Genomic DNA, 26,384 nt, shown 5'->3' on the forward strand with positions numbered 1-26,384 from the left:
ACAAGAGTTCCCATGGATGTACAGAGGATTTGTTATTCAGGTTGCTTCAATGAGTGTTACTCTGCCATGCCAGATGTGCTCAAAATGCAGTGCACATTTGCCCAAATTAATCTACCTTAATCACATTGCATGCAGCTTCCTGTTGCATGCAAACTGATGGCCTCAAAATGTCAGCATTATCCACTAGCCCCACCAAACTAATTTTTCCAGTTGGGTCAGTTTTAATTTGAGTCTTATCCTGCTATTATGGGTCTCTGCACCATGCACTCTGAACTTCCATTCTTGGTGAATGAAGGAGGCACTGTCTCTCTGCCCTTACACTATTAAATGTCAAATTTCAATATCAAAAACCTGCACAAGACTCCGGCTGTTTAAGAAGGACTGATCTGCAAAGTAACTGGAAGCCAGTTCAGGAGCCAGTGGTGCTGTTTGCAGAGGTGGATTATAACCCTTCTTGTGATAGCTGCTATCGCCGTTGCCAAGATCACTGCTGAAAAGCTCCTGTGGCTTGTCAGAGCAAACAACTAACTTTAGTCTATTTAATATACGACTCTCAAAACTAAGGCGGTTCAGAGTTGTTTAACATGCAATTCACTAATCACTGTTACAAATGTGGCAAACTCTGAAAGAGGCCCGAGGCAGCAGAGCCTCAACCATTCCCATTGACTCTTGTACCTCAAGTCCTATTTCCAAAGCAATTTAGGCACCTGGGGGTCGATGTGACTTAAGCCCAGAGCTCCTTATTCATTCTTGAAAAATGCACTCACCCTTGTATCATTCTCTTTCCTGAAGCCAAAAGGCGCTCTCAGAAGATGGTCAGTTCTCAGCTCTTTCACTGGTAAGAGCAAGAAAGCATCTGCAGACCAAATGAAAAAGTTAAAAGAAAACATACTAATGGATTTATAATTAACATTTATTTTCTTACTAAACAAGTTTCCATCCCTTTGTTTGCTTGATTTAAACTGAAGGCAAGAAAGTGATAATAAAATTGATCTAGGATTTTTAGTAAGGAGGGGTAATTCCCTGACATCATCTAAAAGGTTCCTTCAAGTGAAATTAGGTCCATTTCTTATGCTAAGAGTTTCACTGGCATACTACGTATATCAAAAAGGAATTTTTACAAAGGCACATAGTGACAAGACAAGGGGGAATGACTATAAACTGAAAGAGGGTAGATTTAGATTAGATATTAGGAAGAAATTCATTACTGTGAGAGAGGTGACACATTGGAACAGGTTGCCCAGAGAAGTTGTGAATGCCCCATCCCTGGAAGTGTTCCAGGCCAGGTTGGATGGGGCCCCGAGCAACCTGGTCTAGTGGGAGATGTCCCTGTGCACGGCAGTGTGGCTGGAAGTATGTAATGTTTAAAGTCCCTTTCAACTCAAACTATTCTATGATTTCATAATACCCTGGGCTGGCTAAAAGCCACCCAAGCTGTCCCGAACCTGAATAAGCACTCCCTGGTTAGAGCAAGAGCAGGTTGGCCTGTTTGCAACCAATAGGCATGTCTAGGGACAGTCCTGATATGCTGCAATTCAATTACAGTTTCAAATGTACCCTGGAGAGCAGTAGATTGCAGTGATGTTAACAAACAGCCCAGCAAGATCTGAAGTCCTTCAGACACTGGTGGGATTTGTGGACCTAACAAACTTACTTGCCTTTGAACATCTCAGACAGGCAGGCAGGCAAACACTATGCCACTTTTAGAAATGCAGAATCAAATCAAAACACTACTGAAAACTTCATAGAAGTCAGTAAGGAAATCCTTCTTCTGTTTGTTATTAATGGTTACAAGATAACTTTACTTATAGTGCCCTGGGGACTTATTCATAGGATGTAGTTACACTGATGAGAAGGATTATTTATTGTTTATACCGTTGCTTACAGATGAAGGCACTGCATAAATATTCTGGAAACTATCATTCTGTGAAAAAGCTCTTGATAATGCATCAAAATACTTCCTGCATCAAAGTTATTCTGGACTCTCTCTTCGCATCACAAGCTATATTTGCAACGCTCGGAAGGTCTGATTGCATTCTTTATCTCACAGCAGCTGATATGCAGTCAATGTAAGAAATTCATAGTTTGTATCTGGTATTCATACAGTACCAACAATCTGCAAGGTATATTGACATCTAGAAGATTTAAAAAAAAAAAAAAACAAAGAAGCTGTGGGCTTGTTTGACAGAATTTAAAAAAAAAAAAGTTTAAAAAACTGCATTAATGGGCCATGGAACTTGCATTCAGAAAGGATAAAATAGCATAAGCAACAAAAACCTCGCCATTTTGTGTAAACACATTAAAATATACCGCATAATTTCTAGGTTGTGTATGAGCTCAGAAATATTTTAAGTAATAAAAGACATACTTCTGTCCGTAATCTCCAAAAGAAATGTAAAAAGAAACTTTATGTACCCAAAAGGCAGGAAACACGGCATAGAACACAGTGCAAAACCTCTGGTTATCATCTTCAGCTCTTTTACTCTTTCACTGGTACACCAAGTAAATATATTGGTCACAGGATAGTTTCCATGACTTCCTGCTCTCAGTAAGTAGCTCCTCACTTTACACTAAGAGCATCAACAGTAGCAATTTAGTGATCAGTTAGATAAATGAATTGGTCATATGACCTTTAATAGAGCAATTCTCACCAGTAACCACTCACATTGGAAGGACCTGCTCTTTGCCCCATGAGCTCTTTTGTCTTGTGTTCTGTGTGTTAGGCTTCTATGAAAATTTGGCTTATTCAATTTTTTTATGTCTACTGAGCATGAATTTTTATATATTTGAAGTCTGTTACACCAAACACAACTGAAATTGTTCTCCATGGTGCTGCTTTGTTCTCTAAGCTCCAGGTCCCCGGGTCTAACTTTTCCTATAGGAAATGTGCAGTCCAAACTAGATTTCAATGAATCAATAACCTCTAATCAATAGAGCAGGAAAGACATCTCTAGAAGCTCATTTTAAACACCTACCACACGGTGAAATAAATCTGTGTCAGTAGGCACCCATCCCTCTATGCCCATTACAGAGTGGGCTGCTTAGACCAAGCACCTGACTTCTAGTATCTTAACATCGGGGAAACTGAGTGCCACCATCACTGTGCTAAACTGAACTAAGCTACAGTAGAGCTATATTTAGCCCATAACTAATTACAGAACACTATTTTGGAGACTAAAAGTTCGGGAAACTTGAACGCAGGCTTTCTGAAGCCAGTAAACCTTTTTTTTTTTTTTAATAGGAGAGAAATAATATCTTTATCTTGTGGGAGACATGCGAACAGAACAAAGGGCCTTCTTTGTTTTTCCTGCAGAAAGCAATCCTCAGTGATATAACTCTTCAAAAGTTTCTGTATGCTGAAAAAGATTTTCTGTTAAACTCTTCTGGGCAAATTCATCTAGGGTGTATTAAGACAAATCTAGTTACACTGATCTATTACTTCTGTTTGAGCACTCAGTTTTCTTCAATTTAAAAACAACATAAGGGAATAGGAAAATGTTTAAGCAATGAGACATGACATACTATACCATGCTGTACTGTTGATTAATGTGTATCCCAGGTGGATGAGAAGTAAGACAAGTGCCTCCACCATATGTGGCGAGTGCATTAATCAATATTAACATGTAATAACAGATAGAGAAGGTACCAAAGAAGAGCTGTTTCTGGAGCCCAATCCTGGTGTGATGACAATGGGGGACTGAATCTTTTTGACACAAGAAGTCAGCCTGACCTCTGAGGCTATGACCTTAGAAAAGCATGCACATTTGACAAACACCATGCCATAGAATGCTGCAGATGCTAAAAGTTTACTTGGATTCAACGAGAGGTAAGGCAAGTTCACAGATCAGAAATATTTTCAGGCTATAAATTCAAAGAAACATCTCCAGGCCAGGAAGTCTCTGAGCTGCAAATGATTGGAAGCAGGGTGAGTGCCTAGGGAAGTACCACATATTGTGCACCCTGTTTTTATACTCTTTCCTACCCACCTCCTTTTGATGGCTATCAGGGATAGGACAGAGAGCTAGACAGCCATAAGGTACAATCCCATTCAGTGCTCTTATAGTCTGGGGTTTTATGTCATAAATTTACAATGTACAACTAGTCCCCACGAACTCTGTGCAAGTTGTTTAACACTCAGAGTGAAACAGTACATGCAGCTATATGCACATCTCCAGTGAGCAACTGAACAGCATCAAGACTTTTAGGTAACTGCCTCACTGCAAACACTGGTAGGAATTTGGCACAATCTTCCACCACAGAAACCTGATACCACCAAGTGCCCACTACCAGTGATGTAGCAGCTCCCTTTTCAAAGCTCTGATGAGGCACAGAGCCTTGAGAGGTACTGTCTGCCTGAAGGTGGAAAACCAGTCAAGAGACATAAGTCAGTGTAGTATGAGGCACTGCAGGAACCCCACAGCACCATTGCTTCAGACACAGGAGAAGAGTGGGACCCCCCTTGGAATGAGGCAGCAGCTCTTGCTCTCCACTGAGTTCAGAAACAGTCCCATTTTCTACCCTGCCAGGCAGAAAGCTTATAACTCAACTGCCATGTTATGGAAACCAAAGAAATAACAACACCACATTGCTTATTGAAGCATATTAACGTGCCCCACAGCAGTCTCTTTATGACCGTTAAACATTTACCCAAGATACTGAAATAAATGTCTTTTTTATTTATGGCATCCTCTCTGGACTCTCTGTAACTTCCAGCCCTTCCTACCAGCACAGGAACCAGAGTGGTTCAGTAGCCCAGCAGCCAAACAATGCTGCCAACTGCCTATTTTCAAATTAAACTAAGCTTCTTTAATGCTTCTAATTTAATATATTAATGCACACAACAAAAGCAAATATTTTGGTTTGGCTTTTGTCTGATTCATGTGGTCCTGGGCTTCAAAATTCTTTTTGAGAGGCCAAGGTGGCTTTAAAGTTACAATTTCAGTGGATAAGCTAACAAACAGATTTGAATGCTGATCATTTTCGAGCACCATATAATTCTGAATTCAAAGAAACTTCTATTTTAAAAGCGAAGAACTCTAAAAACTGGATATGCCAGTAAAACATCTCAGCTATGTTTCATCCTTTGTCTCCATTTTAGGCAACAATAGGGAGCATCTGTAACTTACATCAAGCTATTAGGATCTGTCACTGTGTTGATCAATAAAGCCCTCACGACTTTACTCTACACTTCAGTCCCAAGCCTTAACTACTTGTTAGACAGCCTGTAATTTCAGAGAGGGAAAAGAGCGCCTGCAGTGTTGAATTAATGCACCATGAAAGCAGAACTCTTCTGTGTTGCAATAGAGCTAAAATCAGGCTTCTCTGGTATTGCTGACAGTATTCAGCTCCCAGTATAGTTCTAACTTTGGATACATAGGCTACCTAGTAATTTTGTCACATCTTGAAAATAGAGCACGGGGAAAAAATCCATTTAGACTCTTACAGCCATAGGACATATTTATCATTTGCTAACAGACTGTTGTGTTGTGAATGGAGCCTGCTTCTCCAGTCACACAACACAGAAAGTTTCTTTTGCTTCACTAAAACTCTCAGAAAGGAACTCAATAACAAAAAAGTCACTGATTTCTAAGAAAAATAAGCAAAATTGTGATGTTAACAAAAAAACATCCTCAATAAAAGTCAAACTTCGGAAAAAATTTATCTTGAAAGAAAAAAGTTTTAATTACTTTTTTTTCTTTAATTTTAAAATCAGAACTGAAACACTGTACTGAGTAATTTCAGTGCCACTGATCCCATTGACTTTGGACAAGAAAACTGACATAGGCAGTGAAGAAAAGCCATCACCAAGGCAGCTGCTTTTTAAGCAGACATCTGCTCAGCTATACCTCTGTGGGTCACATCTAGTTGCCATTCCATATGTGTGACATTTCTGAGGCCAGATTGTGGCTTTATCTCCCAGTATCTCAGTAAAGCTGTGAAAATTTAGATGTCTCACTAAGGCCATGTTGACACCTGTCTCTGCTACTATCCTACACCACTGAGTCACCCCATGGGGAGGAAGAGGCAAACCTTCAGTATTGAGGTGGAGGTGAAGATGTCTGCTCAGTATTTTGAGTACAGCTGCTCTGTTCCCTGGAGCAAGTTTGCATGTCCTGAATAGAGCTAGTCATCAAGGTGAGGTGATGTAGGCAGCTGCCTCAGGCAGCAGGCTGCCAGGGTGGAATTCAGCCTTTGCTGTCACTACAGCTGGAAACATGAAGGGCAGCAGCGACTTCTAGGTGGGAGAATGACAGCCCTCGTTCATGAAGCAACTACCATTCCTCTTTTCCTCTCAGCAATGATAAATCAGGCTCCCCAAGGCACTCCCTCTATTTTTCTCTGCCTTAGTTTTACCCCCCTCCTTGCTAAGAAGTCTTAGATTCAAGGAGAGACTCTCCCCAGGTAACTGCTACAGATTTTGGTGCCTCAGTGAGTGCAACAGCTTATGCTACCTGTGACCTTCTACAAAGCCAGGCCAGGCCAAATGTTCTAGTTAACAAATCTACTTATCGTGTCAGTCCCTAATACTCACTGAAGTCTGATTCACAGCATTCTACAGTCAGAACAATGCTGATTGGAAGGGGCCTCCAGAGGTCATCTTGTCTAACATTCCACTTGAAGCAGGGCCACCACAAGTACTAGATTAGTTTTGCCCAGCTATGGGCAAATATCCAACATTAGAGATGACTCAGTCTTTCTAAGTGACCTACTCCAGTGCAACACTCAGAGCAAAAGCTCTTTCCTAATGACAAACCTGAGTGCAGTCTTTGGCTGTTGCTCCTGGTTGTACAACCTGCCACCACTGTGAAGCCCTGCAGTTGTATCATCTTTGTGATTGGCCTTCAACCAGTTTGCCTTGTTCTAGGTGCAACCTCACCAGAGAAGACTGGGGAAGAGTAATTTTTATTAGTCTACCTGCCATACTCCTCCTGATGTACCCTGCATGATGTAGCTCCCTTTCAATGAGGGTGCAGTGTCACCTATTCATTTTGGCATCCACCTAGTCCTTTTCAGCAGAGTTGCCACTTGGACAGTCAGCTCCCAGTATTACTGGTGTGTGAGTTTATTTTAGGTAGAGGACCAGAGCAAGAATAAAAAACCCCTAAACACCGCACATCCATACGAGTTCAAAAATAACATATTCAGTTCCCATTATCTCCTTACTTCCCCCTTCTGTACTCCCACTGCCCACACTAGGCTCTGCCCCATGTGACTATTAAATTCAGCTGTTGGAACTGCCAGTACCAGGGCATCCACAGATGTTTTTAAAAACAGGCTTAAGATCATGACCTTCCCAAATGTAATCAGAACAATTATCATTGGCTTGGTCAGTATTTATACATGTTCATATAGCTGGAGTGTGTTAGGGTGAGAACATACATGCAGTGCAGGGGAAGGAGTCTCCAGTATATTTCACTGCTATGTCCACACAAGCAAGTAGTGCAGCCCAATAAAGGAGGATTTGTTGAGTGAAACAGCTAGTGCTGAGGACTCACTTTACATTTTATGAGAATTTCAGGGCATTTTATTTCTGACTAGCTCCAGTCTATTCCTACGGATTTGATCAGCCATGACCAGAGTGAATTACGTGCAAACTGGGACCACATCTTTCGGTTTACTTTTGTGTACTCCCAAGATCTCTCTACAATGTGAAACAAAGTATTGTAAATTGTAAAGATTAAGATTTGTGCTCCAGAGGTACTCTCCTGATTTGAACTAAAATGCTAATGCAGAGGTACTTGTAGGCTTTCTTCTTTGTGCACTCCCTGATCCTATTCCTTGTCTCTCAACAGCAAGAACAACAGAATCATTTGGGTTGGAAAATACCTTAAGATCATTGAGTCCAACCATTAATCCAGCACTGCCAAGTCCACCACTAAACCATGTTCCTAAGTGTCACATCTACATGGCTTTTAAATACCTCCACATATGGTGACTCCACCATAGGGCAGACAGTTAATGGAAAGGGGAAAGGCAAGTATTGCATGAAAAGTACTTCTGATAGAACTCAGGTCTTCTGACTGAAGATAATAACCCATTTCTATCAAAGTGTTTCATTTTACTTTCCCCAATTTTAGCTTTGTTTGTGCTCCTTTACTCATTATACATCATTCAAACAGAAACAAAACAGATAAGAATGTTAAACATCATTATATAACATGCCTTACTTTGAGACCCTAAGAATCAACATACCACTGTGATTACATGCAAATTTCAGATGTTCAACACCATTTTCTTTATCTCATGACTTCAGTACAGGAACCATTATTGTTTCCTTCTCTGCCTCATGTCTCTCACTGCCTTGTTTTTATGGCATGTACTAGTGTAAGCTACATCCTTCCTGAAGCATTTGAATGTTGCTCAGTTTATTTACATCCAGTAGTACATTAATACTTTTCTCTATGAAATGTGAGGTCTTAGCTATTCCTTGGACATTAATGTAGTTGAATATGATAGTTAGAACTCTCTTACATTGTTAAAGTTAATGATCTCATACTTTACAAGACTAGACATTTCAAATCAAATTGATCATATTAATAGTTTTATTCAGCAACATTAACAGAGGTGTATTGTTCTACAATGTCCTCAAGCAAAACCTTTATTGGCACATTAATGGTGACAGAATGTCCAAATCCATAGTAAGAGACACTTTTTATTTCTACAAAATGCAATTACAGATAGCTTAAAATTCTACATTAGAAATTGGTAACAGTATTCCTCTCTTGAAAGCCCTGTGAGAATGTACGGATAACTGTTGCATGCAAATCACACCACTTTTTTGACAGATGTCCTGTTTTCAGCTGCTTGTCATAGAGAAGAAGAATATCTGGTGGAAATCGGTTGAATGAATTAGCTTCTGAGGTACTGAAGTATTTGGGAACCCATTTGATATTAGGAAGAGGGGAAGGTAGCCAGCATCTTGAAAAATAAGAGTTTTTCTAAACAGCAAGATATTATATAATTTCAAGCCTATGTGATAGGTGCTAGAGACAATCTGTTGAGGAAGGCAACAGAGAAGGGAGCTGGGAAGAGCAGGTATACTATAAGTCAAAATAGGCCAGTTTCACAGTCATTATTTAAAGCTGTTCAGAACCTATTCACACTGTACTTACTATTTCAGTCTACTGGGCCTAAAAGAACTTATTCAAGCTAAAGGTTTCCTCAGCTAGAGGAATGCTGCACTCGCCCTCATGCACATGATCAAAGGAGTAGTTTCTCACACAGATCAAAGGCCAAATTCAACAAACTTTTGTTCTCACAATGGCCATGTCATTTAGGTCAAGCTGAATGTCAAGTATCATTGAAAAATTGCAGAATTCTCAGTTTTAAAATTTTCTCCTTGCCAGATTGCCATGTGATCCAACTTATGTTTCCGACACATATATGCAGACATCCTCTCTAGGACTGCATATCTATATAAACAACTGTGTAATTAACTAATGCCACATAACTTGGAGTAGGTGCAACAGGATTATCTGACACATCTAGAGAAGAAAACCAGGGTCACATATGGTGTAATATAATAATAAATGCAGCCTGCAAAGTGCTGCATCAGATCACCACTGAGAGGGTTCTGCCTCAGATTCTATGACTGTTTTTCTCTGCTGATGGCAATAGTTTATCTCTACTGATAGCAACCTGAATTGCACAGCACTGCCCCGTTATTAAACACCAGAGTAGCCACAAGGCTTACACTCATCAAATATACTAAGCAGTCTGATTACCACAGAATCACAGAATCATATAATGGCTTGGGTTGGAAGGAAACTTAAAGTTCATCTGGGTCCAACACCCCTGCCATGGACAGGGACACCTCCCACTCGAACAGCTTGTTCAGAGCCCTATCCAACCTGGCCTTGAACGCTTCCAGGGATGGGGCATTTACAACTTCTCTGGGCAACCTGTTTCAGTGCCTCACCACCCTCACAGTAAAGAATTTCTTCCTAATATCTAAATCTGCCCTACCATACCAAGGAGATATTTTGGATGAGCTTTGAATCTTATAGCAGTGGTCAAAACTGTGGCTTGCAAGGGCTTGAAGTTTTCAGCCTGTCTTCTCTTATAGTCTTTTCAAATAAAAGTGCAAGACAGCCCATGAGATGTGGCGAGCGTGCCCAGAACCCCCTGAAGCAAAAGGCTTGTGAGATATTGCCTTAGAAGAGTAAGATTCTATCAAATCTTCTAAGAAGCCTTCAGTCACATAGAGTTTTGGCACCCTGCTAGATCAACAAATAGAAAAGGCAATAAAGACCATCCCAACTAATAGGGTAAAGAAGTCAAGATGGCAAACCCTTCTGCCATTTCTTCTACGTTTTGTTGCTTTCTCCCCAGGTACAAATGATTTTCTGTGCCTACAATTTTCAAGAGAGAGACTTTGAAAATGTGTATGATGCAGCAAAGTTTGCTTTGCAATCCAGCAAGGTCTGCAGCTGAAAAACGAGGCAGCAGCAATCAGGGAAGAACTGCAGACAATTGTTCCACAGCCACTGTTGCTGTGAAGTAAAAAATCTATCTCAGATAATTGACATTTATTTGATTGAAACAGCAGGGTGCCCTCCATCAGAATGGGAGGAGACCATATGGAACAACAGTATGAGTGGAGATAATGTTTGTCTGCTGAGTGTGTCAATGTGTTTAGAGATTATTCATCGGGCTCTAGGGATTCCAGTATGGTAATGTTTCAGCTAAATTAGAATCAGATTAATTGCTCTAATCTAATGGAAAGACAATGTTTATCAAATTATTGCTCCTTCACCACATGATATTGCGGTGTCATTACTCTTTGAGTTTAAAAAAAAAAATCCAAAGGCTTTCTTGTATCACATCTGCTCATGAGCTACTTAACAGTGCTGATTTTTCCACAGGAGAGTTAGTGCAGTTTATAACTCTATGAAGAAATTAATGAATTAGAGTAAAAATCTTGCAGAAAATAATTCTCCATATTGTGAGTAGACCTTAAACTACATAAATTGGAATGACTTTGCCTTATTTTGGAATTTTTTTGGGGGGACTTTGATTTTGCTCAAATGTAGATACTTTTTTTCTTGTTTTAAATTTTGTTTCAGTGGAATAAGGTGGTGGTTTTTTTTTTTCTAAGTAGCACTACAACTGAAAAATGTAGTAAAAAAATAATGCTTTCCTCGTTTTGTCTCACATTCTTTAATTTCATTTTCATCTGAAAATTGCAATGAAATGACCAAAAACAACTGAGTGTGCAGATAAGATGCCTAAAATCCTTCAGATATACTTGATATTATTAAGTGCTTAGTGTCATTTTAGATCATCTGCCAAATGCTGACATAGAGGAGACACAGAGCTCTTCGGCTCCTTCAAAATGCAGTGCAAATCTGCGGTTCTGGTAAGAACTGCACTGCAAGTGCTGAATACCTCAGAGACCTTGAATGGTGCAATAGCCTCCAAAGATGTCCTTTAAAAGCTGATTCCAGGCTTTTTACCCTTGGTATTTTAGTATATTTTCAGTATATGCTATACATGCTAAATCAAAACATTAAAATATTGGTGTTTTTAAAGCTTGATCTAGTAAGCATAATCCTCCAAAGGGGTTGAGGGCATGACCTCTTCTCAAAAGGGCTAATAAATACCAGGAATATCCCTCCAACCTGATTTTCCACTGTGTTGTGCTGACTTGATGCTACTGAAAAGCCCTGAGATTCACAGGACTTTGTGTATCAAACCAGAACAATAGAAGATAGTCAGGCGCTTTGTCTCTGCTTAATTTATAATGGTGACACTGTGTTTGTGAGGCATTCAGGCTACGTGCTTAAGAGAGCACTGAACAAATATTTTCTAGGCTTCTATAGTAACTAATAGTTGTTCCTGCCCTAAAAGGGTCATATATCCTCTCAAGACATATTTCACTGAAATTCTATTTAATAAAAGTGAATACCTTTGTTAGTCAAGTGTTCATAATGTCTCTTAAAACACATAGTTTATAAAAATGGGCCAAACACAACCACAAGAGTGATTGAACACTGAGCAGAAGGCAGTGCTTACACATTCTATGCCCAGCAGCTTTCTCTCCCAGGTACAATCCTGCACAAAGATGCCAAGTTTTTGAGGCACAGACCCATGGTGGCAGGGTATTTGTTGTGCTAATACTTTAGGATTCAGTGTTTCAATAACCTATTTCCCTAATCATTTTCCTCAGACATGTAAAACTACGTTTTCTGGCACTTCTAGAGAGACAAACTCTCCTTCAATCTTTCTTATTTGTGAGACATTAAAAGTTCATGGCAACCCTCCCATGAAAGGATTTGAGTTCTAAGCCTTACTTTATAAAACATAGATCAAAGTTGAAGTGACACATGCAATGTAAATTGGGCTGCATAAACCAGATGCACTCTGAAGCCATGATGACAAAGCCGTAATTAATTGCTCTTTTCTGAGTTTCAATACAAAACTGTTGTTAAACTCCTTTTGGCTACCTAGTTTTTTATATATCTGTTTGAAACTAATGGACCATCTGCCCTCTTTTCTGGAGTTTTCCCACTTTTGAAGTGAGCGAGGTTCCAGAAAGAGCCATGGTCTATGGCAGACAGACACTCACTGTTATCATTCAGTGCTTGGATCTAACTTCATACCATTTGTTCTGAGAGCTTCAGCAACAGCTTCCCCACTGTTTGCCCTGCCATAGGAGCTGTGAACCGCCAGTCCAGCCACTGTCCACTGGGCTCCTGAGGTCTGTACAGCACAAAGATCTACAGCCATGTCATGCTGGGCATGCGAAGACACTTCTCACATCTATATAACTTAAGGATGATGGGACTTTCTGAGGAATTCTGTGACTCTCTGAATAAGCCATATCATGAAGACACTATTCAGGAAAAATATTCTAGCATCTATAAGCTTAGAAATACAGATGGTTAATCTAAATGCTTGATTTAAATAAATTACTTATTCATTATCTTTAAATTATCCACTAACATTATTTGGAAATGAATTAAAGTAGCTGTAGTCCCACACAGAAGAAATGGTAACATGCTGTCATGGAACCTTTGTTGGTAAAATATATGGATTTATCTGTTTTGAAGTAAAAAAATGTTGCACACATAGGACACTCCATGTGGTAATGAATTAGAAGATTTGCAAAATAGCAGCAGGGGATAGTGTTTCTGAAGAAAAGTCCTTTACTAGAATCTGCAGGGTACTTCAAAATTGCTATTATTACTATCTATTAAAAATCACAGTGTTAAAAATGCATAGAATGCTCTACAAAAAGATTAATGTTATGATTTATTCCTTGCTCCAAAGAATTTAAAACACAGTTCTGCCTCCAGAGACACTGTTGCCATACTCACGGAAGCTTGAAGGACCCAACAAAGTCAATAGAAGCTGCAGCCTATGATAAAGGGCACAGCTGGGCATTGATTTTATATAGGTAAAGCTAGCAAAGAAATGTAAGAAAAGTAATATATTCAGGTCTGAGAATTTTGACCCTGACTCCTCTTATAGTCTGGTTTAATTGCACTGTATGAAATCCTGCCCTCATTGGGAGTCAATGGAAGTTTTATCATCTATTTAAATGCAAATTCAATTGACTTCAAGGAAGCTTTCCCAGTTTAGTCAGCATGTGTATGCATATACATATATTTGAAAGAAACTATATGAATGAATTTTGGAGAATGCAACTGTTTGTTTTATTTGATTTTGGCAGTACAGTTTTCTGGCACCCGATCTTTGTCAAAACTGGTATACACTAGGAAATGAAACCACGACTTATACCTCTTCAGTTTATATACCCAAGCAATGGGATAAGACTCCCAGATAATTAATTTTGATTACAGTTTTATTCCAAGCTGTCATTCGCTCATGTATACAAAGTTCATAAAAATATGTGGACTTCTCCATAGAAAGTCAGAGGTAGCTTTAGACCCAGGAATGTCTGCAGTGAGAGGATAATAAGGACTGCCACCCTACTTATTTTCCTGTGCTATTTCTTCATTGTTTTGGAGCTTTACCAGCAGAGCAGAAGCCTGTGCTGGCATGACTCCGTAAATATCTCACAACTTCAGTATTCAACCATGATATTTGCAGAGCCATCACAAACTGTTTCATCAATATGTATATACTGTAGTTACATTTCCAACTACATATAACTTTTTTAATCTCTAACATAGATAGGTAAAGTACCAAAGTAAGATATTATACATATGCTATACGGGCAGCAGAGTTGTGTTGCAGCAACTTTCTACTGTTCACTTACTCAATTTTTATCTAATTACAGCAAATTAAAACACCATTTCTGAGCCAACAACATTGTTGTAAATGATTTTCTGCTTAAGCTGCACAAACACTAAAAAACACCTGAAACTGGAAAACTCATGTGCTTAATTGAAAAAAAAAACAGTTTGTGGTAAACAAAATGTGCCAAGGTTTTTCACCTGGAGCACATTATAACAGCTGTTAATAAAACCTGTTTAAATAGCTTTCATAATACATGAGAAACTGCTCAAATAGCTTTGGATGCAGCTCTTTAGCTTTGTTTCATGGGAGTAACCTAGTGATTGCAGTAGAAACAAAGTGACCACATAATTCAGTACTGCAGGACTGATGGCTCCTGTAAAGGGATAAACATTGCTGTTTGTCACAGTTGTAGACTTCGAAAGACACACTTGTACTTTGCATCCATGTCTCAAAAAAAAAAAAAAAAAAAAAGTAAAGAGAGCCCACAACACTTCTTCAATTGATTTGCCCTTTGTCACTGTCACAGATAGGTTTTCCCTATTTTGACAGGTAGTTGTAATTCTATTAGTAGCCCATCGACTTACCTATGAAATCGATCTATGTTGGGCTAGCTGGGTCTTCTTAACCTAGGTGATTTATTGCTTCTGCCTGCGGAAAAAAAAAAAATTAAAAAGAAGAAAAAGAAGGTCTTTTGCCTCCACAGTGAACAAAGTACCTAAACAGTGTCTGAAAATGAATAATTTTAGCTTGGCTTCTGGTCGTCCCAGTGGCAGATGAGCTTTAACCTCTCACCGACAGTTTTGCTGAGATGCTTGCTGATGCTGACATGTATAAATGATTGTCAATTTCCCTTATTAATTTACCTGGCTGCCTCATGTACAAACTAGAAGATCTCACTCACCCTAAACGTCCTCAGCATCAATCTATTGTGTTTACCTACTTTTGTGATTTCTCATTGGGCTGCCCAACTGCCTGAAACTGGAGAACTGCTCGAAACCCATTCAATGTTTATTTGCTCCAACAGACAGAAAATTGGGGTATCTACCGTTGTTGGCATTCTGGTTTAGGTCAGAGAAACAGATTAGTATCAAATGCTTCTTATGCAGTGGCATCTGAAGAATGATTTACCAGGATCTAAAATGACGTCCTGGAACTTCAGATGATGTCCTGATACCTGTCTTGATTGCATTAATTCTTTCTTCTTTCCTCTGGATCAGAAAAATAAATTACTTTTCTACTGGCCAAAAAGCAAGTTTAATTGTTGCAGATTGTTGTGTGGAGCTTTTCTGTTATTTGTAAATACAAATTTTTGACTGTGGATACAAAGAGAAGAAGATTTTTGTGTACTTGGTTATCTTAACCAAAAGTCAGTTCATAGCTGCTTTTCCTAATAGGTCGTGTAATCAAGGCAGAGATCTAAAGAAGAACTACTCTTTAATACCTCTTCTTTTTACATAATGGTAGGTAGGGTCATTCGTTTTTTCATCAAGCATGTGCAATTAGTTAACAAATCCCAAACTATTTTTATTGTCTACTAGAAAGGGCTACATGAGTAAGTAGAGACATGTTGTATTGTAGGGGGTCACCAGGAAGAAAGTTGACATCTAAAATGTTGCAGTAGTGAGTTTTTTTTCTTCCAGTCTTCTTTTCTTCCAACTCAAGTCAAGATCCATTTTGAATCTAAAAGAACATCTTAATGCTGACTCAAAAGGCCCAACAGGGAAAACAAAAATAACCCATCAGTTATGTGACTTTTAAAAAGGAGAAAGATGCCTAGAAGAAAGTACATAAGTATGCACTGTAGATAAAGGAAGAAAATTCAATACTATGCACTTAAAAAGGAGCTAAATAGTGCTACTGGAGGTAGATATTAAGGTTGATACACTACACTTAATGAAGAGAAAATATACCAAATCAAAGACTGAGATGAGTAGGGAAAGAAGGAGATGTCTTGCAATACCTACATCAGAAAAAGCATCTAGGACATCTGGGCTCTATTTAGTTCTTTCAAGTATTAAAGCCTAAAGAAAAATATAGACCACAGCTCAAGCCAACACCTTTTAGGAAGAGATTGGTGGTAAGAACTTGAACAAACTGGTAGAACTTTTCCAGGATAAATTCCAGTGAAATATCACAGAAGAGAGTGATAACAATACTTGTAAATAAAAGAAACATTACTAATTAAAAAAGCAAAGCCTGAACAAAGCCAGTAGGCAAAAAGAAGAGTGCATTCAGGATGTTCTGGATAAAACTGAATCGGGCTACTCATTATTACAGGAGAAGCTGTCCTTTTGAGAATCTGTGAAATCCAACATTACTTGCAGAAGAAACCTTTTGTAATACTGATAAATGAAATCATACCTGGGACTCTCCAAAGAAAACAAGGACTTGCCATCCCTAGCAGTTGTCCAGTACAGCATTTGACACTGACTTCAGCTGAGTATCAGTATAGAATAGTTCATTGGCCTCTAATAGCAAGCATACTGTGAGCTGAATTTAGTTATAGAAAAAGCAAGTTCTAGGGGAGAGTGTGTTGCTGCTGGAAGGTCACAAAAAATTCTTCTCTATTCCTTCTCTTTTCCCAAAGGATGAGACAATAAAGCAAATCTGTTTTTTTTCTTGTCTCAGAGGTGTATATAAGGATGTAAGACTGGAGAAATGTGGTGAAGAAATCATGAATGTCAAGGTTGCAGCAGGGCGTGTCAGCCCTAGGGGTGGAAGGAAACCATAATGTATAAACTTTATATAATTAAAAAAGGCAGAAAGTTCAAAATGAGTAAACAGGCAGGTGGACCACAGAACCAACTCTACCAATACTTGAGACATATTTTTGCCACATGAGGTATTCATCATATATCCTTGAACAACAGGCTCCTCTTCTAATGGTAAAGTTTAAAGATCACTTCTACCTAACTTAGATATCTGACTTTTGCCTATATTTTATGCACCAAAAGTGGTATTCGTGTCATACTTAGGTCTACCAGCAGAGATGAGTACATCTGAATTTATCAGAGGAGTTCAGAAAGCACCTTTTTCGGCCTGTGTTTGGTCAGATGAATAAAGTCCATTGATCTTGATTTGTCTTAGTTAGATCAGCAGTGACTACAACAGGAAACTTGGCACCTACTCAGTGGTGAACATTCCCACCTAAAATCAGACAAAAGTAGTGAAGCAGTCCTCTTTAAAAAAGTGCCCAAGCTCACTGAGTACTGGAGACACGTCCCCTTGAGGGATTTTAGGCTTAATTTAAAAGTTTAGAGAAAAAAATTTGTTAAGGCTGGTAAGGAAACAATGCGGAAAGTGATTAATGAGGAGCTATAATCACAGTGCGCTTGATTTGTTTTGCAACACAGAACAAATCCTCAAGTTAGGACTGCAGTAAACCTCATCCAACTACTGAAGGGAATACAGTGTGTTTGTCTTCACTGAACTGTATCCTCAACATACAGCAGCTAATTAAAGACTCCAAAAGTCTGTAAATACTTTGACAAATATTGATATATAAGCCTGAGATCTTCACTTGGCTAGCTGGCTAAGTCTTGTCTCATTTACTTCAGTGATGCTGAAAATGACTGTGGTGATTTCATCGTCTACAGCTCCTAATAAAACAACTAGCCCAAGATGTACGAAGATGATCTTCCTGGTTTAAAAACGGAAGAAATTATTTCTGATAAAAGAAGAAAAATGGAATCACTCACTGTACATGTCTACTACTGTACATTATCTAGGAAGAATATTTCCCAAAGTCTTTTTCACTAAAATGAACAATAAAGCAAAGGATCTAATTAAGAGCTGACTCACACCAAAGAAATATTATGAAGAATTTGACTCACACCAAAGAAATATTATGAAGAATTTGACTCTGCCACAGTCAAACTATTTACAACACTTAGACCAATCTGGCCTAAAATACTTAAAACATAGTTAGTTGGATGCTTACGGTCTTATTGCTCACATTATCATGTAAAATTTACGTGCTGAGGAATATTTTTTCTGTTTCCTCAATTCACAGTGCCACTGGCAACAAATGTCTAGATACCAATCATTTTTCAAATTACAACTGAAGTCTAGCTATGTTTTCAGTTTTGATTATTTTCCTACCCACTTGATGGTAAACCTACCCAAAGGTTATAAATATGACACAAGTCAGCAAGCAAAGGTACATAATTAAGATGCATACAAAATACCTCATGCAGCAAATATTTAATTATATTATTACCTGGGTTTATGTTACTAAATTGCTACACAATTTCATATATAATTGATTTTCCAAGAAAAATATTACTGAAGTGATTCTGTAGTTCAAAACAGCATGAACTTAATAATACAGAAACAATTTCTATCTCACAAACTACAGTGCCGCATGGGATTTGTATGCTAAAAAAAAACATTCTTTCATATTAACAGTAATTTTGAATGTAACATAAAAACTGAATGACTTTTTTTCTCTTTATTTGTTAAGAAGAATACTAACAGGGCCTCCTGTAAGGATATATTTTGTAGGTGCTTTTGCAGATTATGAAAATAGCTGTGAGAAAATATTCGGATAAAGAAAGACAAAGCTCCAGGTAGCAATAGGTTTCATAGTGAGTTGATAAATGCAATTAGGGATCAGAAAGATGAACAATTACTTCAGGGGAGTTTTGATACCAGAATGCAATATCAGATGATTAGGAAACTGGAAAAATATAATCTTTTTCCTATTGCAGGAGCACTCAACAGCTTCAGCACAAGTGAGAAAACCATTGTGCTATGGCAATGGATATTGCATGCCCTGAAGTGTTCACAGGCTCAGTAATCAAATATGAGCCTAAAGGAATACCTGCCTGATCCTGGGAAGTTAAAAAGCTACATTACCCCAGCACAATGAAAGGAGTCCTGTGTGGAGTTAAAATGAAGGACATTTGAGGGATATCCTCCTTGGCCCAGAGAGTTTGAGATGGGTGGAAAAACGTGCCACCACTACAGTTCTGATGTAAAGTAGATGTATTTCACAGCCACTTTTAATGAAGGAACTATGAATGTACCAATGTTAATATATTGCAAACCAATTATAGCAATATCACAGGGTTTGTGTTACTAATTGCCAATATTTCTTGTCTAATTGATTCTCAGAGAGCAATATTGCCATTAGCATTCCACTGCTGCTGTCAGATGCTGAGAACCTCAGCATTACCGATTGCTGCCTGCAGAGGATGCTCAGCCTCCCCCAGACTATGAGGTATGGGATGGTTCTCCACAGCCCTTGAGAGCTGAAGCTTTAGTTTTTGAAGAAAAATTAATCTGAACTTGGTAACTTAAACTCTGATTTGGTCTCTTACAACTTAGAGAAAAAAGGAATGGGATAATAAAACATGTGCTGATTAGCTAAGCAATACTAACTCAGTTTTTGTTTCCATTATATGGCTAATGGTCTTTTCTGAACAGGCTTGATTCTTGTATCTGTTTGCATTAGAGTCAATTTGTGGTATGAGATTGGTATTATTTATTGAATGCTACACCCAGCTACAAAGTTAAAACTATGACAAGCTTCTATGAATTTAATTACACTACTGTGAGACACAGTCTTGTATAGATGCTATAAATTAAGTTTAGCGAATATGATTGGTGTGACAAAATGGTTAAATGGAGGTTACCAGCTCCATGAAGTTGCTTTAGTAATTTCAAAAACTTTATAGACTGTTTTTTTGACCAGAGTTGAAAAGACTTTTCAGACTTGCTTATTTCATGCAGGTAAGCGTTCAAAAACAAGTCAACTTCACCTAAATATGTAAGGCTAACCTGAGCCTGAATATGTGCAAAGTTGGAAGCAGGTTTGTATTCAGTATCACTGAGCAATATGACTGTGCACTGATGACTCTTTAATACATTTGATGCTGCAGAATTTTTTTTTCACTACTAAAAATACGTAGTATTCCGAAAGGCAGAATAAATTTGATAGCAGCAAATATTAGCAGCCTTTTCTATTTTGTCTAAGCCCTTCAGCTCCGAGTGCTACAGACAGTTTCTCTCTTCTTGTTCCAATATGTAATTGACAGCTCTGCCCAATGTCCTTCTCTACCCTTTGATTTTTATCCCTGGCTGCTAATAGCATACACCATTTTATAAAGTTTCAGTCTATTAACCAAGTGCCTGACCTTGTGGAATGCTGAACACCTGCTGGAATACACTCAGTGCCCATAATTCTCATTGATTTCATTAGGAGGAGAGAGAACTTGCTCTCTCCCAGGTCATTTAGGCTGACCTCACTAGCAAAGAGAGAGCTCTTGGCAAATTCCTGCAATTCCAGAAAGTCAGACCAACATCAGAGGTAGCTGCTTCCAGAGCATCCCACTTGGAACTGATGCCAAACAATATTAAGGGTTAGGAAATAGAAATTAGGACCACAGTTATTCTTCATTCCTTACATAGTCAGTGGAGGGAAATGTTAAGATGTGCCCCACTGGGTCTCACCAGTAACCCATTTACCCCAGTATCATGCTTCTGACTTGTACAAGAAGACATACACTACTAAGGAAAACACACAAGCCAGGCTTCCTTCTACTGCTCTTTCTTCAGGTACTCCCAGCACCCACAGCTATTGCTGTAGGTGTACCAGAAGGTACATTCCTGCCTCTGATGCTGTCCTTAGATCCAATAGCATAGGATTTGGTGAATACCAGCAGTTCTGCCTTTATCTTACCTAGCACCTTAGTGACTTCAGAAACCGCACTCTTATCCCCCCTCAGCCTTTTCCTCTCCAGCTGAAGTATCTCACACCTTCTAACCCCTCCTCATCAGGCAGCTGCCCCAGACTATTAATTATTCTACTCACCCTTCTCTGCATCTCCTCTAACTCTTCCATGTCTTTCTTGACACAGGGCCAGAAATGCTCACAATGATGAAAAATGGGGCACACCAAAGGCATAAGAGCAAAATGGTGCATTCTGCCTCGTTATGAGTGATGGAGGATCTCAGCTGCAGAGCTTTATGTTCATATGCCAGTGACCTACAGCAGCCATGCACATCCAAGCCAGTCACCTCAACCTCCTTTTAGGAAGTAGCCCCCTGCAGACATGAGTCATGCCTCTTGGGTTGAGATGTGGGAAGAAGCGATATAAGGGAGCATCCTGCAGTGAATTAGAATTTGTTTTTACCCAGGGAGATGTTAGAGAAAAAAGGGAGATGTTCTCAGCATAGGTTCATCTAGGCTGCAGGTTTTCTGGGCAAGTGTGGCTTGGGCTAGGCTTGGTTAAAAGGGAGGTTTTGCTTAAAAAAAAAATAAAAAAGGAGTATTTGAAGCATTAAGTTTGCATAGTGATGTGAATGAGAATATGCACTAGTGATAAAGGAATACTGAAATATCCTCTAATGAAGACTGGGACTAAGAAAAAAACAATGAAAGGGTGAAAGACAGATAAAAACATTTTTTTTTGCTTTGCCCTTTTCTGGAGAGTATGTTTTTCATTTCAAGGATATGACTAGTTTATAATGAAGTGTGGGAAGTGACAGAGAGAAGAAAAGATTGAGTGCAAACTGCTATACCACCAATTATTTTATGCCCCATTGACTACTGTAAGAGTGATTCTGACTACTGTAAGTCATTCTTTCTGCTTCAGTTTACATACATAAATTTAGCACTACTCAAGAAAATAATTTTGAGGATTCAATTTAAAAAAAAAAGGAGAAATAGTATATGAAGAGAGAAAATACTACCATTGCACTCCAGTGCAGCCTTGTTTAGAGTATCCTCAAAGCCTGAACAGTGAATTAACCGCCAGCAAGACACTTCATGTGTGATTTATTAGGCACCTTGTTTTGGTTTTAGTGAAGTTTCTTGTGAAGGAGGACATTATAATCAACTTTAGAACAGAGTTAGTCACAACCTCTAGCTATGAACACACAACAATTGCTCCATAATATTTATTTACTGGCTTATTTATTTGCAATTCTCAGGGTGGTAAACTAATAAGCTCCCACTAGGCCACTGAAAGTGATATTATCCTTTCATTGACATCACTAAAACATGTAATAATGAACAATAAAATTTTAAAAACCTAGAAATTACGAAGATCAAAGGTGAAAGCTAAGAAGTATATATTAGAAATACCAAAAGATGGCCCCATAATGAAAACAAATAAAAACACAAGGACTTTGTAGTTTATGACTTAAGAGAAATAAGAACTTCCAGAGGAATGAAATCTTGTATCAAATTCTTTACATACATAATATCAAATTCTAATAGTAAAAATTATATGCAAATTGATTTGGTGAAATTTAAGATGTATTTACCAGCAATTATTTGGTCTGATATTGTTTGTTAGCTACAAATCTGTAGAACAGCATTCACCTTGTAATATGATAGCACATTTGCCAATATTCAATCACAAATGCAGTGGTGATATCTATCATAGGCTCCTTTGCTGGACAATGCTTATCAGGTCCAGCCAAGCCTGTTGCATCCTTCCCAACAGATGTGAAATAAGCAATGAAGAATGGCAAACAGTATGGCTTATGCCAACTGCTATCCCTTATGCTCTTTTCTCTTCCCATTTGTAACTGAATGAGTAAAACCAAATGTACACGTAAGCAGCACAGCTGTTCACATGCACTGTTTACTTTGCTGTTCCTTAAGGTTTTTGGGGGGGTTTTTTTGCCCTAACTCCAGAGACGGTTAGGTTGGAATATTACACCACTTTATAGCTGAAATATAAAGAAATGTATGAAAATGTATTTTACTATAAATGCCTCTAGTATTCACAGTGGACATTTTCCATTTCTTTTCTATGTCTTATATTCTCTTTCGAACTGATTAGGTAGAGCTGTGAACCTCCTTGCTTCTTCCATCTTCTTACCAGAGGGACTCCAGTCTAAAAGGGAACAGGAACCAGCAGCACAAATAACTGTCATTGCAAAACTCAGATCTGAAAAATTTAGATTGCTGAAACATATTACTTTGATCCTACCAGTCCTGGGATTTTGTTAGGAAGGATGTTTTCCAACTTGCACTCCTGCCACTATCAGTGTATGCAAAGTGTTTAATGCCTTGCAGGCACATATGGTGCTTCACAGGAACAGTGTGACTGTAGCACCTATAAAACCTTCTAAAAAGTTGTTCTAAGTGGCTCGTTAGGCCAAGCCAATGGTACTCATGTGGGAGTCCTCAATCCTTCCTTTCCCTACCTCTATCAGGAGGTCCTTTATGACCTCCTCCCAACCACATTTAATCAAATAGAATACAACAGCCTATTCCAGTTGAAAGGGACCTATAATCATCATCTAGTCCAACTGCCTGAGTTGCTCTGCTGAAGTCCAGTGTAGCAACTCTGCTGTCCTTTTTTCTCATCACTCTGAAAATTTTAAACTGAACCATTTCATTATCACTGTGGCCAAGACAGCCACCTACCATCACATCCTCAATTAGTCCTTCTGTATTCATAAATAGCAAGTCTAGGAGCACATCTTTCCTAGTTGGCTCACTGAATACCTCTGACAAGAAGTTATCTCCTATAAACTTCAATTTCTAATACTTGTTCATCACAGCAGTATGATATTTCCAGTTGCCGTCTGGGAAGTTGAAATCTCCCATAAGGACAAGGGCTACCAATTCAGAAGTTTCTCCTAATTGCCTACAGAATAATTCATCAGTGCTTTCATTCTGGCTGGGCAATCAGTAGCAGACACTCACTACAACATTTCCTTTGTTTTCCATCCCCCTAATCCTCACACAGACGCTCTCCACTACATCATCACTAACTTTAAAGACTGTGCAATCAAACCTCTCCCTTACATACAGTGTAACACCTCCTCCTCACTTGCCCTGCCTATTCCTCCTGAGCAGCCTATAACCCTCCATCCCAGCACTCCAATCATAGGACTCACTCCATCAACTCTCACTAACACCAATGATATAGCTCTGAGAGCTGATAGATGCTTCCAGATCATACTTCTTGTTCCACAAATGCACTTCTGAAAATTCATGCCGTGCTAGTATTACTGCTTTTTTCCCATCTTTTTGACTGAGGAATAAGTATTTTAGGGAGTCACCTCTTCAAACTGTTTTGTGAGGATAAGCAAAGCTGATGTGGACAGTATAATTATTTTGGAAAAAGTGAGTGATTGCTATCAATCTATCCTTTGGTCTATAAACAATTAGAGTAGTGAATGAAGCTGCTGAATCTGCTAATGGTATGCCAAGTATTCAGGTTTTCTCTTCTCTTTTTTTTGTGGGTTTTTTTCCCCCCAGTTGTTACCAGAAATCAATCGGGTTTTTCCACTAACAGTTGAGAATATTCCCTGAAATGCCCTGAGCTACTATGCAGAAGTTTCTTGCTATAGAGACAGAAGAGGAATGCCAAGCTGAGTAAAGAAGCTTATTTTGTTCAGACAAGAAACAAAGTGTACTTTTTCTTCCCCTAAACAATGCATTTTTAAGAGCAGGATGGAGGATTCTTAAATCAATAACCATTAAGAAGCACAAAGCTGCTGAAAGAGTATATCTTTGGAGAAAGAAATTATCAGGCTTGACACAGAAATTACTGGACGAAATTCTATTAATGCAAAAGGGGTCCAAATTAGATGATCCTAACAGGCTTTTTTGGCATTGCAGTCTGAGAAATTATGAAACATGAGGATAAAATAAATATTGCTCATCCCTGTCACAGCTTTTACAGAACGCTTCCACAATGACACAAAACTTCAATAATTCGCTTACTGCATTGAATTTATTTTTTTTCTACATATAGTTTATTAGAGTAAGTTTTTCATATTGTCAAAATCATGGTTTTGATGACTTCAATTCCAAGTCCTTCTCTTCTTTTCAAAGTGAAATACAGAAGAGAGTAAACATACCTGCCACACCAACTGACAGCATTGTCAAGAGCCTGAGACAAAGAGGACATAGGGGCAGGAAAGGTAAATAAGGCTACTGGGGGGAAAAGATGCTCAATAGACATTAGAGTAACCACCAGAGCCTGTAAGCTTCCTCATAGGCAAAGAGCCACAATCCTATTTTTCTGCAAAAGATCGAGGGACCATCCCTTGCTATCCCTCCATGGTCAGGTAACACTCCCCCTCCTGCTTGATGGGCAGGCTCTAGAGCTCTAGAGCTGCTACAAGAAAATAGGCTATGACACCCTACGGCCTGGCCTGTAGAAGGTAAAATGTAAATAGCCTGTGTTGTGGCCGTACACAGTTCATTCTTCCCCCTGTTCCCACCCTAGTGTGTTAATGTGCACTTGCCCTAGAGTAAGCAAATACCTGTAGATCTGCCTCAGAAAAGGCCATTTCTTCCCTGGAAGATGCACAAGCACTCCGTGCTGCTACTGGAACAGTTCAGAGGAGTTGTGTTTTCCAGGAAACTCTCTCTGTGCTGTGCTTCTGCAGAGCTGACCAAGCATCAGAAGACATATAAATGTACACAGTTATCAGTTTTACTTCTATAGGTGTGTCTGCATCTTAGGGTTAAGAGCAGTATGATATAAGCCATAAATTCCATAAAGGATATCTAAATACGTGTAATCCCTCTGTAACATGATGGCACAGAAGATATTACTGTGCTCAGGGTCTAAGAATATAATGCTTCTCCTCGCTCTTCACTGGTAATACATAAAAACCTTTAGAATTGGAAATACCCCCATTTCTTTTTTTTTCTTTATTTTTTTCTTTTTTCCTTCTTATTTTAGCCAATGGATTACCTGCAAAACAAAAATCATGTATTGGTCATTTGGAAAGGAGGAGTGCATAGTTCTTGGACATAACATTTTCATGCCATAAATTGCATTCCATAGCAAAATGAAGCTGAGATTTCCTCACAGATAAGAGCATGGTGATGTGATTGTATTCATCACAGATGGGGGCTGGTTCAAGATCTTGCAAGCATAATTTTTAGTGTAAAATCGACTATTTAAATTTCACTAACCTTAAAATTAACACAATTTATTTCCAAACAGTATTAACCATAATTATTAGAGTTCAGCTTCTGATTACTCTTGGAGTATACATTCATTACCCATTTGCAACCTAAACAGAAACTTAACATACTCACCATTCTATGTTGCCAATTGACAAAAATATTACTGAAACAAAATAAAAATTAAGCTGCAGCTTCAAATGTTAAAAACAATATAGTCAATATTTCAACCATGGTTGAAAAACCTGACTGATTACATAAAGGTATCCTATCAGACTGGAAAGTAGAG

General features: G+C 38.6%; 2 long non-coding RNA genes across 2 annotated transcripts in view; one reads left to right on the forward strand and one right to left on the reverse strand.

Moving 5' to 3' along the window:
- Positions 1–764: 764 nt before the first annotated feature.
- LOC116784618 overlaps positions 765–26,384 on the reverse strand; it is a 52,157-nt gene continuing 26,537 nt past the window's right edge. The window contains exons 2-3 of the long non-coding RNA XR_004356170.1: positions 14,790–14,853; positions 765–856 (exon numbers count right to left, since the gene is read on the reverse strand). This is a non-coding gene — a long non-coding RNA (uncharacterized LOC116784618). The remainder of the gene's footprint in view (positions 857–14,789; positions 14,854–26,384) is intronic.
- On the forward strand, positions 793–10,418 carry LOC116784619. The gene is made up of 3 exons (XR_004356171.1): positions 793–838; positions 8,787–8,862; positions 10,333–10,418. It is a non-coding gene; the product is annotated as an uncharacterized LOC116784619 (long non-coding RNA).

Source organism: Chiroxiphia lanceolata, chromosome 3 (genome assembly GCF_009829145.1).
Source record: "Chiroxiphia lanceolata isolate bChiLan1 chromosome 3, bChiLan1.pri, whole genome shotgun sequence".
NCBI classification, from domain to species: domain Eukaryota; kingdom Metazoa; phylum Chordata; class Aves; order Passeriformes; family Pipridae; genus Chiroxiphia; species Chiroxiphia lanceolata.